Source organism: Chionomys nivalis, chromosome 9, assembly GCF_950005125.1.
Source record: "Chionomys nivalis chromosome 9, mChiNiv1.1, whole genome shotgun sequence".
Classification (NCBI taxonomy): domain Eukaryota; kingdom Metazoa; phylum Chordata; class Mammalia; order Rodentia; family Cricetidae; genus Chionomys; species Chionomys nivalis.
This window is the reverse complement of record NC_080094.1, coordinates 441,937-454,561: the sequence shown is the minus strand read 5'-3', so window position 1 is coordinate 454,561 and position 12,625 is coordinate 441,937. Positions and strand designations below refer to the sequence as shown.

General features: G+C 43.3%; 1 protein-coding gene across 4 annotated transcripts in view; it reads left to right on the top strand.

Moving 5' to 3' along the window:
* Positions 1-3,930: 3,930 nt before the first annotated feature.
* Positions 3,931-12,625, top strand: part of Dnajc5 (DnaJ heat shock protein family (Hsp40) member C5) — a 37,645-nt gene continuing 28,950 nt past the window's right edge. The window contains exon 1 of one of the 4 annotated variants that reach the window (XR_009057740.1): positions 3,931-4,128. The gene's annotated coding sequence lies outside the window, so the exon portion shown is untranslated. Of the gene's footprint in view, positions 4,129-11,216; positions 11,317-12,625 lie in introns of those variants that run through there. The other 3 variants (XM_057781290.1, XM_057781289.1, XM_057781291.1) reach the window with 3 other exon arrangements.

The following is a 12,625-nucleotide window of genomic DNA, read 5'->3' as shown; positions in this document are numbered from 1 at the left end:
CAGACTTTGTGGGTACATGATTATGTTCATGGACCCAGTTCTCAAGAGTTGCACTTCTTGAGGAAGATGTGTTCCTGCAAGTAACTTTGGCTCTAATAAAATGAGGTGTGATGAAGGTCTTTTGAGTATGGTGTTCTGGAATGAGTGGGATGGGTAGAACCAGGGCACATTTGAGGGGCTCGTACTAGCAGAGAACAGCCATATTTGAAGACTCAGCTTGAGGGTAGGATGCCTTAGTTAAATGAAGGGATAAGATAAAGTCCTTAACATCAAAGGCAAATATGAAAACCCCCTCAAAAAGAATTTTTTTTCTTTTTTTAAAGACAGGGTTTCTCTGTGTCGCTTTGGTGCCTGTTCTTGGAACTTACTCTGTAGACTAGATTGACCTTGAACTCAGAGACCTACCTGCCTCTGCCTCCTGAGTGCTGGGGTTAAAGGCATGCACCACCACCGCCTGGGCCCCCTCAAATTCTTAACTACTGCTCGTATTTGTCAGATAACTTCCTGCCAAATGCTCTCTTAAAGGTTGGCTTGCTAGCTTGGCATAGTTGTGCACACCTTCAATCCCAACACTGAGGAGGCAGAGGCAGTTGGATATCTATAGCAGGCTTTCTTGGACTCCCAGCTCCCAAATCATGACACAAGGTTAATTATGAATGCTTGACCTTATTTAAGCTTATTTCTAGTTATTTTTTTTTAATTTAAATTAACCCATTTCTATTAATCTATATGCTGCCCCAAGGCTCACTTACCTCATATATATACTTACTGTCCATCCTGCTTTCCTGCTTCCTCCTGTCTGTCTGGCCCCCCCAAATGACTGGCTGGCTCCCCTTTTCTCTCTGCCCACCTATCCCTCTTCTGCCTAGTTATGGCCATTCCGCTTTTTATTAGACCAATCATGTGCCTTACGCCGGCAAGTTGAAACAGCAATACATCTTTACATGGTTAAATAAATACTCTTTCACAACAGATGTCTGTGAGCTTAAGGCCAGTCTGGTCTATGAAAAGTTCCAAAATAGCCAGGGCCATACAGAGAAACCCTGTCTTCAAAAACAAACAAAACAAACAGACAAAAAAGAATAAAAACAAATAAAAAAGATTGGCTCATTTAATTGTGAAGTTGTAATTTTCTTAAACATCATGCTTTTGCAGTCGACTGAAGAGCTGTCACAAGCAGTTATGTGTGTGTGTTTTGTAGCCTTTTTTCCCCTACAAGTATTTTATATATGCTTTTTGTTTGTTTGTTTATTTGTTTGTTTTCAAGACAAGGTTTCACTGTGTAGTCCTAGCTGTCCTGGAACTTATTATGTAGACCAGGCTAACTTCAAACTCAGAGATCCGCCTGCCTCTGAGTGCTGGGATTAAAGATATGCAGCACCACCACCCAGCTATTTTGTATGCACTTTAATGGCTATATTCCATTTGAATGTGCATACTTGTACAGTTGGGTTGCAATTTTCCATTTTCACTATTACAATAATTTTTTTCTTTTCCGTTTTTGTTTTTCGAGGCTGTTTCTCTGTGTTGCTCTGGCTGTCCTGGAACCCACTTTGTAGACCAGGTTGGCCTTCAACTCACAGAGATCTGCCTGCTGCTGTCTCCTAATTAAAGGTATGGGATTTTTTCCATTTTCACTATTAATTATGACACTGTTACAAACATCTTAGCACATAAAACTTTTGTATTTGGAGATATTAGGAGAAGATCCTAGCTCTGGAGGGACTCACTTAAGGATCCCAACGTGGACAGCTTTACAGCTTCGTTCGGCTCCAGGTCCATTTTGCTATTTCTTCCAATTATGGAATCTTTTTTAAAAAATTTATTTAATGTATATTGGTGCTTTGCCTGCATTTATGTCTATGTGAGGATGTCAGATCCACTGGAACTGGAGTTACAGACAGCTTGTAAACTACCATGTGGGTGCTGGGAATTGAACCCAGGTCCTTTGGAAGAGTGGCCAGGGCCCTTAACCTCTAAGCCATCACTCTAGCCCCCAACTGTGGAATCTTTTCAGTCATGTTCTCCCTCTCAAATGGTCTCATTACCTAGCTTCTACCTCAAAATTCAAGATCCTTCTCTGTCTGCTGGGATGGCAGGCTTGTGCTAGTACACCTGGCTTTCCTTCCCTTGAGTCAAATAGATAAATGGTCTCTCTGCTTATTGATTTTCGTGAGCGTTTTTTTGTTACTTGCTTGATGTTGCACAACTTACTGAGTTTCTTGAGCTGTCTGCTCCTGACAGTCTGAGACTGGAAAATGTGCCAATTCGAGTTCAGCCGGAGTGAAGAAAGGTAGAAGATGAAGGGAGAAGTAAGAAAAGATTGGATTTTACTGAGTGCATTATGGGTGCCTTGAGTGTCATTTGCTTTGATTTTGAAAGCTGACTTATGGTCACGTTAGTGGCACCTTGTTCATAACTGACAACTCTAATTGTACTTAAGGTCTGCTCAGCAAGAGGGAAATCATGCCTGATTGTGGAATCCTAGCCAACTCCCGGGATCACTTTACTAAAAACAGCATAATCCCTAATCATATCCCAAATATGTATCATTATACCCACAGATATGTGTAGTTTTCACCCTTCATCAAAAAAACCTCTTTCCACAGGTGGAGATCATTACAGAAAACTGCAACTAATCAAAATGCAGAGTGATAGTCCAGTCCCAACTGATAAATCTACAACACAACTCCTGCACTTAAGGCTTAGGGATTGTTGTGGAAGAGGGGAAGGAGAGATTGTAAGAACTAGGGGAACAGAAAGTTTGCTGTAAGATTGTGTCTCCTAGAAATGTCAGAGAAGCTACACCATCAAGTCTAACCAACATGGCTGCCTAACTGTGGTTTGAACAAGGACAACAGGAATTCTCAGAGCTGGGGAAAGTCTTCCTGAGGAAAGAGCATAGCACTTGGTTATCCCATACCAAATAGCCTTGAAAACATACTATTAACAGGTTGTATTCATATATCTAGGAATTACGTATGTAGTGGAGAGGGGAAGAAGGGAGGGGAGGGTGTGTGGAAACGAGAGAGGGGTAGGAAGGGGGATTGATGTAATTATCTAAAAAATTATAATTAAAAATGGCAGGTAAGGATGAAAGTGAAAGAGTAGCAGGTTTTTTGGGATAAGGTTTCTCTGTGTAACAGCCCTGTCTTGGAACTCGCTTTATAGACCAGGCTGGCCTCAAACTCAGATCCGTCTGCCTCTACTTCCCGTGTGCTGGAACTAAAGGAGTGCCCCACTATGCCCGGCTAAACAATAGGAGTATTACAGGGGGTAATTGGCAGGGGTGACTAGGTTTCTCCGTAGTAAATCAACAGGTTGAACAAGGATTGTACGGGAAAGCAGGGACGAAAGTCCTTATCCTGTCCAGCACATGACTGCAGGTGATTTCCTAGAGGATGGTTAAGTAATGGCGGTTGGTTTTTCAGTGACTGGGGAGACAAGCAGGAGCGTTCTTTCTGGGTGGTCTCCAGAGATGAACAAAATCGTTAGTCCCTTAGCAGTGGCTAGAGATGAAGATGGTCTCCCTCTCCCCATCATCTCCCTCTCTAAATTTTGGTAAAGATTAGTAAATTTTTTGAGGCTTAAGTGAAGCACTGAGCAAACTCAACTGAAAGACAAGGGCGCATTAACTCAGTGGAGTGCAGCCTCTCGGCTTTCCAGGGCATTTTGAGTCACTTCTTGTGCCCTCACGCCTCGGTCCTGTTCCTGCGCGGTGGCGGGGGCTGTGGCGTCCGGCTTCCCTTAGTAGCTGCGGGCTCCGCCCACCACCGTAACCTTCCCCGCAGACCCTCCCATAGGGCTCGGCACACCGGCTCTGCTGAGCTCCCGCGCGGCACTGTCACGTCGGCCCCGCCCCCAGGCGGAGCCTCTGCGTGGCGCACTGGGCGCCTGCGCAGCCGCCTGTGACCGGCCGAGCACACGTCCTTCCGGGGGCGCGAGTGCCAGTTCGTGAGCGTGCGCGTTCTCGCCGCCGCCGGTGCCGCTTCCGCCGTCCTCTGCCGCTGCTGCTGCTGTCGCCGCCCCGGATCCTCAGGCCGAGCAGTGGGACGGCCGGCTGCCCAGCAGCACCGCGGTAGGGAGTACGGAACCGCGGAACCGGTGGACAGGCGGGCGGGCCGACAGGTGAGCTCACTGCCGGGTGGCCCTCAAATTAGGTGGGGCCGCGGGAGCCGGGTGTAGGAGACAGGAGCGGGGTGACGGCGCCGCAGAACGAGGTGAAGGCTGCTTTCAGCCGGAAATGGCGGCCGGCCTTCAGTCGGGCTGTGTCCCGGGCGCCGCTAGGCCCCACTCGGCCCCACTCGACCTTGCACACGGCGGGGCTGCGCGGGGACGAGGCTTTCCAGGCTAACCCTGTTCCACACGCGCGGCCGCCTCCGCGGCACCCGGGACGCAGAAACTCTGCTGTAGGGAGGCGGGCAGTGGAGGCTCCGAGGCTTGTTCACAGCCCTGAGGCTCGGAAGATTGTCTTATAGTTGTTAATTCCAAAAGCATTTACCTGTAAAAACATATTTTATGTGCTTCACAACGGCATTTTAAGAGGCGCTTTTGTGTAATGTTGTTAAGGGAGACTTATTAAAGACTCATCCGTTTAGGCTCCAACTTGCGTTATGTGACTGGATTAAAAATTTGTTTTTGCTTGTGCCTAGATGATTTCGCCGAACTCTATTTTAAATGTATCTTCGGAAAAAGAATACAAAGTAGCTTTGCTTTCAGATTGGACTTAAGGAAAATTGGGTCGCCGTTTGTTTGATTTGCAACTGATCATACTTTTAGACACATCTGAATTGCTAATGAGTTGTCTGTTTCAAAAAAAAAACAAAACACTACTTAATATCAGAAAGAATTATATTGACTTATTTATTGTCATGGTTACCTAAAGGCAGAACTAACGGTTGTAGGATTAATTTTTTTCATTTACTTGCTTTTAAAAAGAAAAAGAAAAGAAACAGTGGTCTGTTTGGTGACATTAAAAGCCAGCACTTAGGTGCTTCTGGACAGTTTCTAACTTATTAGGACTCCGTTACCTGTATCAGTGTTTTATTTTGGGGGGGTGGGGCCGGTGCTTTGAGACAGGGTTTCTCTGTGTAGAGTTGGCTGTCCTGGAACTCTGTAGACTAAGCTGGCCTTGAACTCTGCCTGCCTCTGACTCCTGAGTGGTGGTACTAAAGGCCTGTGCCACCACTGCCTGGCCTTCATCGGTGTTTTTATGCCTGGGTTGGCCTTGTTTATTTGGGCTCTGAATACAGACCCTTTTGGGAAGAGGTGGCACATCACTCCTTGGAGAGTGAGTTCCCCACCTCACACTTTCCTTGCTCCAGTAGCCTCCTTGCTAGTCTATGAAGAAATTTACTGCTCAGTCCTTGATTCTTTTTGAACATTCACTTTCTGTTCTGTGAGACATTCTTAGATTCTACTACTTATAATTTCAGCTCTGCTACTTCCCATTTTCTCCCTTCCTTCCTTAATTTTCACACAGCACTTGCCTCTTGCTTAATGTATTAACGTATTTAACGTTGTTTTCTAGGTAAGGTTTTGTTTTTTAGAGAAGTCACCTAGTAAGCCCAATAAGTATTTGTTGAATGAATGCAAATGAACTCGGTAGCAGCTGGGCTAGGCCTTCTCACCAGGTCAGTCAGTGCATTCAGACACTAGAGGCACTGGGTTCCTGGAAGAGTACTGGGAAACTTGTATTCTCAAGGACAGACCCACCAACTTTCCCCTGCCCATTGAAAACAGTACAGTCAGTTAATAGGGTATTAGAAAGGTGCTTAGGACTTTCCTGTAAGTTTGTTGCAAGTTTTGATCAGTGATTATTTGAAAGTTAAAAGCTTTTTTAAAGTCAAATATGCCCAACTGGTTAAAAAGTAAAAGAGCTCTTAGAAAATTTGTCTTTGGTTACTTGTCTGTTGGGACTTGAGGTTATAGTGAGATGAAGGATGAAGTCATCCGATTCTTATTTCTTTTGAAGGAATGTTTTGATTTTGTGAACTGGATCTTACTACATAGCTCTAGCTAGCCTGCAGCTTGTGATCCTCCTGCTTCAGCCTGGCAGAGGACTTGAATCATAGGCATTTACTGTCATACCTGTGCAAAAGAGTGAGCAGCTACTGGTGCCCTCAGTTGGAAGCCCATTATCTGGGGTGCTATGACAACCCAGGAGAATTATTTGTGACTGACAGACCCTGGAGTCCTAAGGCCTTTCCTTCCTGTCCATCTAAGCGTAGAAGAGTATCTAGATTTCTCTGTGTTCTTGAACAATTCTATTAGTGTGTGGTTGGATACAGGTTGCACAGTTCTAGCCACTTTTATCCAAGGGCGCATTGGAGAGCATGATGCTTCTGGGCATAGCTGTAGACCCACCCTGACAACCCGCTGTGCTCAAGATCTAACTTAATAAATCAGACTTGAAACGTCAATGGAGCCGGGCGGCGGTGGCGCACGCCTTTAATCCCAGCACTCGAGGCCGAGGCAGGCGGATCTCTGTGAGTTCGAGGCCAGCCTGGTCTACAAGAACTAGTTCCAGGACAGGAACCAAAAAGCTACAGAGAAACCCTGTCTCGAAAATCAAAAAAAAAAAAAAAAAGTCAATGGAATTCAAGGCTTCTCAGCCAGATTCTTCCCTTCGTTGACCTATAGCATAAAGTATCCCATAATCTATCAGTGCTGTGTCTTTTTTTTTTTTGGTTTTTCGAGACAGGGTTTCTCTGTGGTTTTGGAGCCTGTCCTGGAACTAGCTCTTGTAGACCAGGCTGGCCTCAAACTCACAGAGATCCACCTGCCTCTGCCTCCCAAGTGCTGGGATTAAAGGTGTGCGCCACCATCGCCCGGCCTACAGTGCTGTGTCTTTAGGGATCAGGTGCATGATGCTCATGGGTGTTTGTTTTTTTTTTTTTGTTTTTTTTTTGTTTGTTTTTTTGTTTTTTTTTTTTGTTTGTTTTTTTGAGACAGAGTTTCTCTGTGGTTTTGGAGCCTGTCCTGGAACTAGCTCTTGTAGACCAGGCTGGTCTCGAACTCACAGAGATCCGCCTGCCTCTGCCTCCCAAGTGCTGGGATTAAAGGCGTGCGCCACCACCGCCCGGCTCATGGGTGTTTGTTGAATAAATAACTAAAATGCAGCAAAGCTGGCGCCTTTTTTTTTTTTTTTTTTTTTGAGACAGGGTTTCACTGTAGCTTTGGGGCCTGTCCTAAAACTAGCTCTTGTAGACCAGGCTGATCTCAAACTCACAGAGATCTGCTTGCCTCTGCCTCCCGAGTGCTGAGATTGGGATTAAAGGCTTGCGCCACCTCTGCCTGGCTGAAGCTGGGGCTTATTTTAAAAGTTTGCTTCTGAAAGCAGAGAGTGAGGTAAGCATGAAGTGTGGGATTTGAAGCATGTAATACTATGGGCAAACTGTATCAGCAAATGAAAGCAGTTTTTCTCTTGTAAAGAAACAAACTCCTGAAAATTTCGGGAACTGGTTAGGGAGCTGTTTGTATGGAAATGGAGTACAGGCATCAGTCCACAAGTGAGGAGCCTGGTGTTCCTGGGTGACTCCTGGAAGTTATAAAACATTTAAAAATGTAGTCTTCAGGGCTGAGGATGCAGATCAGAGAAGACTGGTTGTCAAGCATGTGCCAGGCCCTAGATTTGAGCTCTACACCTCAAAGAAAAAGTAAAAAGTTGCATTCTTAAAAATGAGGCTTATTATTCTTGTACTGTATAGAGTCTGAGTGATACATTCAAGGCCAGTGACCTTTTGTCAGTCAAGCTTCCTACTCTTGCTGTCCTTCCTTCCTCTTCTCCGAATCAGCAGAATGTGCTGGGTTACCCTTCCTGAAAGAGGACAAGGCTAGAGCTTGCAGCACCAGGGTTGCTTCTGTCTCTGAGGCTCTGTACTCTATAAAAAGAGGGAGATGGTTCCCACCTCACCTGCCTTTTGAAGCAAAGGAAGGATAAGTAGGATATTTTCCTGATAACTTCCTAAATAGAAGTGACAAAGATTCTAAAAATGGTAATAACCTTATTTTGTGAAAATGTCTACCCCTAAAACATCCTTAATCGGGCTCTTGTGCCAGGCCAACTCCGATGAAGGCAACCCTGACAAGGCTTAGCATTTAGTCTGTTAATTGGCAACTAAACAGGAAGATTTAAGGATTAGATTACTCAACAACCTTCGGTGTGGGTTTTGCCTCCTGACACTTTGCATTAACTTTGAGTGTATTAATGAAAAGTGTGTGTTCTTCATTCATGACATTTAATAGGTTTTTTTTTTTTTTTTTTAGTTTAGTGTGTGTGTTGTGTAGGTATGTGGTTTTGGTGTGTGCACCCTCCTGTGCACACAGAGGTCAGAACAGAATATTGGGTGTCTTCCTCTGGGTATTACTTATTGCCTTGAGTCAGGGCCTCTCAGTGACCCAGAAGCTCCTTCAGTTGTCTGACTAGTGAATTTATAGGATGTGTTTGATTCTGCTCCCAGTGCTGGGGTTACAGGTACACAAAACTATGCCAAGGTTTTAAAGTGGGTCCTGGGATTCAAATATGACTTCATCTTTGCAGAACAAATGCTCTTACCCACTGAGCCATCCCAGTCCTCAGTATAAGTTTTTACAAAATAATGGCTTCAAAATTTGAGTTTCTCAAACATTGATATTTTATATCAAAATTATCGATTATAGAAATGAAATGATCTCATTCTTTAAAGAAGTAGAATGAGGCCAGTTTTGGAAGAAAATTGAAAGATCCATGACCAGTTTTCTGTCTACTGATCTGTATGCAGTTTTATTTCATTCCATAATTACACTGCATTTTTCTTTTTTTGTTCTTTGAGACAAAGTTTCTCTGTAGCTTTGGAATCTGTCCTGGAACTCGCTCTGTAGAATAGGCTGGCCTCGAACTCACAGATCTGCCTGTCTCTGTCTCCCGAGTGCTGGGATTAAAGTTGTGTGCCACCACTGCCCTACTACCCTACATTTTTCCCAAGTAACATTTAGTTAGTGGCAGAGAACTTTGTTGTTTATTTCTAGACATTTTTTTTAAATTTGTGGGTGGGTTTGAGACAGGGTTTCTCTGTGTAGGCCAACTGTCCTGGAACTCACTCTATAGTCCAGGCTGGCCTCAAACTCAGAGATCCTCCTGCTTCTGCCTCCCCAAGTGTTGGAATTTCAGGCATGTGCTTCCTCCACCCCCCTCCACAGCTTAAACCCAACTAATATTCTCAGGTTTTTGTGATGTATTGTGTCTCATTATCCTGAATTGTTGGTGATATTATTGTCAGCTTAATTGCTAAACATTGAGATTGCGCATGTGCGCACGCACACACACATCATGGTATTCTACAGTATAAACTGTACTGAGGTTTTTTTTTTTTAATGTGTTCTAAGGAATGCTTGCCTATTAGCTATAAGGTTACCGTCCTGGTGAGTCAGAGGATTGGAATGAGGAATCAGGTGTGTCCGGTCAGGCTAACTCGGGAAAGAAGTGTGGCCATCTTAGATGGTTGCTTTTTTCATCAAGTTGAATGCGTTCAGTGAAGAACAAAATCAGATACCTTATGGTATTGTTGATACGAGTCACCCTTAACAGGTGGTAGTCAAGTGCCTAGAAGACCCCTCATCTCACTCTGCTGAGTGAAGGTGAGGTGGAGGGTGTGGGCAGAAGTGGCCTGAGTTTTCTTAAGGAGAAAGTGCTGTTGCCTCCCTTTATTTTCTCTCTTTATAGGAAGGAAGTAGTAGCAGGACTGTTGAGTTTCTTTGTTAAGTAGAAGTGCATTTTATTGTAGCTTTTCTTAGACAAATTCTGTGTTAAAATTTAAACGTTATTTTTTTTTTAACATATTACCAATTTTTATTCTCTTTTGGTATTTGTGTCTTCTCTGTGTTTGAAATGCCTTGGGTTGCCTTTTGTCCAACTCATTAAGCACCCTTGAGATTTGTTTAGGTATGCCTCATAAGGGAAATGAATTTTCTTAAAACCTTTTAGCTACTCTCACAGCCCTCCCTGCCTGGGAAATCTTTTGTAGAACAAAACCAGAAGACATGAGCCGAACGTGGCTTGAATTCCTAGGAGGTATCAGAAATTTATCACCAATGGTCTTCATTGTATTAGAACTGTGAGTTTGACAAGCCAAGAAGCATTTTATACAAACCATCTTAGTAATTTTAATTATGTGTATGGGTGGTTTGCCTGTATGTACATCTATGCATTGCTTTGTGTGCCTGGCGGTGAGGCTACAAAGGATGTTGGATTAACTGGAGTTACATACATCTGCGAGCCACTGTGTGAATGCTGGGAACCCAGAGCCACCTTTCCAGACAGTTCTAAAACAGTTACCCACCAATAATTCTTCTTCCTTTCTTTTGTGTGTGTGTGTGTGTGTGTGTGTGTGAGAGAGAGAGACAGAGAGAGACAGGGTCTTGTGTTTCCCAAACTGGTTTTAAACTTGCTATGTAGCCTAAGGATGACTCGTCCTACCTTCTCCACTTCCAGTAGATGTGTCGTCTGACTGTGTGATGGAAATTCTTATCCTATCTATTGGTATGTTTTTGTTTTAATTAGTTTATTTTTTAATTAAATCACCCTGAGCATGGTGTAGTAGCGCATGAGCCTTCGCTCCCCAACACTTGGGAGGTAGAGGCAGGTGGATCTCTGTGAGTTCAAGGTTAGTATGGTTTGATTTACAAAGTGAGTTCCAGGACAGCTAGAGCTACACAGAGAAACCATCTTGGGGGAAAAAAAAAAACAAAAAACAAACACAATCACCCTGAATGAGTATTTTTTGTCTACAAATACAACAGTTCTTTTCCCCTTCCTAAAACCTCTAAATTAGATTATTAGGTTAAACAGCCAAACTAAGCATCAACACCCTTCTGTAATAAGGATTTGGGAGTCTGAAGTACAAGGATTGTGAGTTCAAAACCAGCCTGGGCTGGATAGTGAGCCTGACTTAAAAATATATATATATATAAATTAGTTATATAGTGGAGTACTTTTATTGTGTAAATCACAGTTACAAAAGTGAAGCTGGCTCCAAAAGTTGCGTATGAGGATCTGTCTCGCTTTCTCTTGATTCTTCTTGTTGGCTTTGCTTCTAAACTGGTTGCAAGAGATTAATCACATTTTTGGCATCCCATCAAGACAGAGTAACCTCTTAGGTGAAAAGAACCACTATCTCTTTCTCAGAAACTCGGAGCTGATCTTCCTCCCACAGAACATGAGGATCATGGATGACGTAAAGACAGCTATGTCACTGGAAAGCCTGCCCTACCAGGGTGATCACTAATGAGACTGAATCCATGGAGCTCCCTGCATGACTTGCAGACAGCTCTCCACTGGTATGTTTTCAAAGTAAAAACCATGCAGTCCTTTCTGTGAATGTCATTAAAAGTGACATCAGGTGGGCCTTAGTGACTCACACCTTTAGTCCCAGCACTTGGGAGCCAGCCTGGTCTATAGAGTGAGTTCTGGGATGGCCAGGGCGGTTAACCAGAGAGAAACCCTGTCTTGAACTCCACCTCACCCCTTCAAAAAAAAAAGTGAAACATGTTATAGTCCAAGAACGTACTATGTTAAACAACTATCCATAGATGTCAAAGCTTAAAATAGCACATTTAAATATCTGATGTTGGTTCGTTACACTAATGATACAATGAGCAAGAAAATGTGGTTATTTCCATATACTATCTCAAACGTATTAATGGCACAGTCGTATGAATAATTCTGAAGTTTTAGTGTTAATTTGATAGTGCTTCTCATGATTTACTGCATAGATGAAACCCAGTTAGTGTAGTATCGCCTGCCTCTCTCTCTCTCTCTCTCTCTCTCTCTCTCTCTCTCTCTCTCTCTGTTGAGGCATGGTCTCTGTGTAATTCTGGATGTCTTTGAATTCATTATGTAGACAGGCTGTAATTTTATTCTTTTAATTAAGAAGTAATTACATAGTTTTATCCCTTTTATTTCCTCCAGTCTCCCCCCTCCTTGTTATCTTGTTCCTTCTTGAATTTGTAGCATCTTTTTCTTTAATTGTTGTTACACATACATATAAAAATATAAATACAATCAATTCAGTCTGTTTAATGTTACTTGCACATATATGATTTCAGAACTGACCACTTTGTATTGGATAACCAGTTAGGGGAACTCATCCCAGGGGAAGACTATTTCTCCCTGTCTCAGTGTTCCATAGTTGTCTGCCCCATGAGATCTCCCTCTTCCAAGTTAGCATGTCTTTTAGTGCTGTGTTTGTTCAGTATTGTTAAGGTGACCATATTGTTGAGGTATCATTGGTAAAGAAGGTTGCCTGTCATTTCTAGGAAATAAACTCACATAGCAGATTTCTGGTCTTCTGTCTCTTGCAGTCTTTCTGTTCCCTTTCCCAAGATGTTCCCGGTGTCTTAGGCTATAGGGTTGTGTTGTAGGCGTTCAGCTGGTATGGATACCCCATGATCAGTTTTTTGTTCTTTGCATTTTGACCAGTTGTGGATTTTTGATGTTTGGTTTTGTTTTTTATTTTCAATTGTTTTTCTCTAATGGTCTTTGTCTGGTACAAATGAATATTATTTTTTGAGACAGGGTATATTATAGCCCAGGCTTGCCTTGATTTCTTAGTCTTGCTGCCTCTGTTATCCATTGTTGGGATTACAA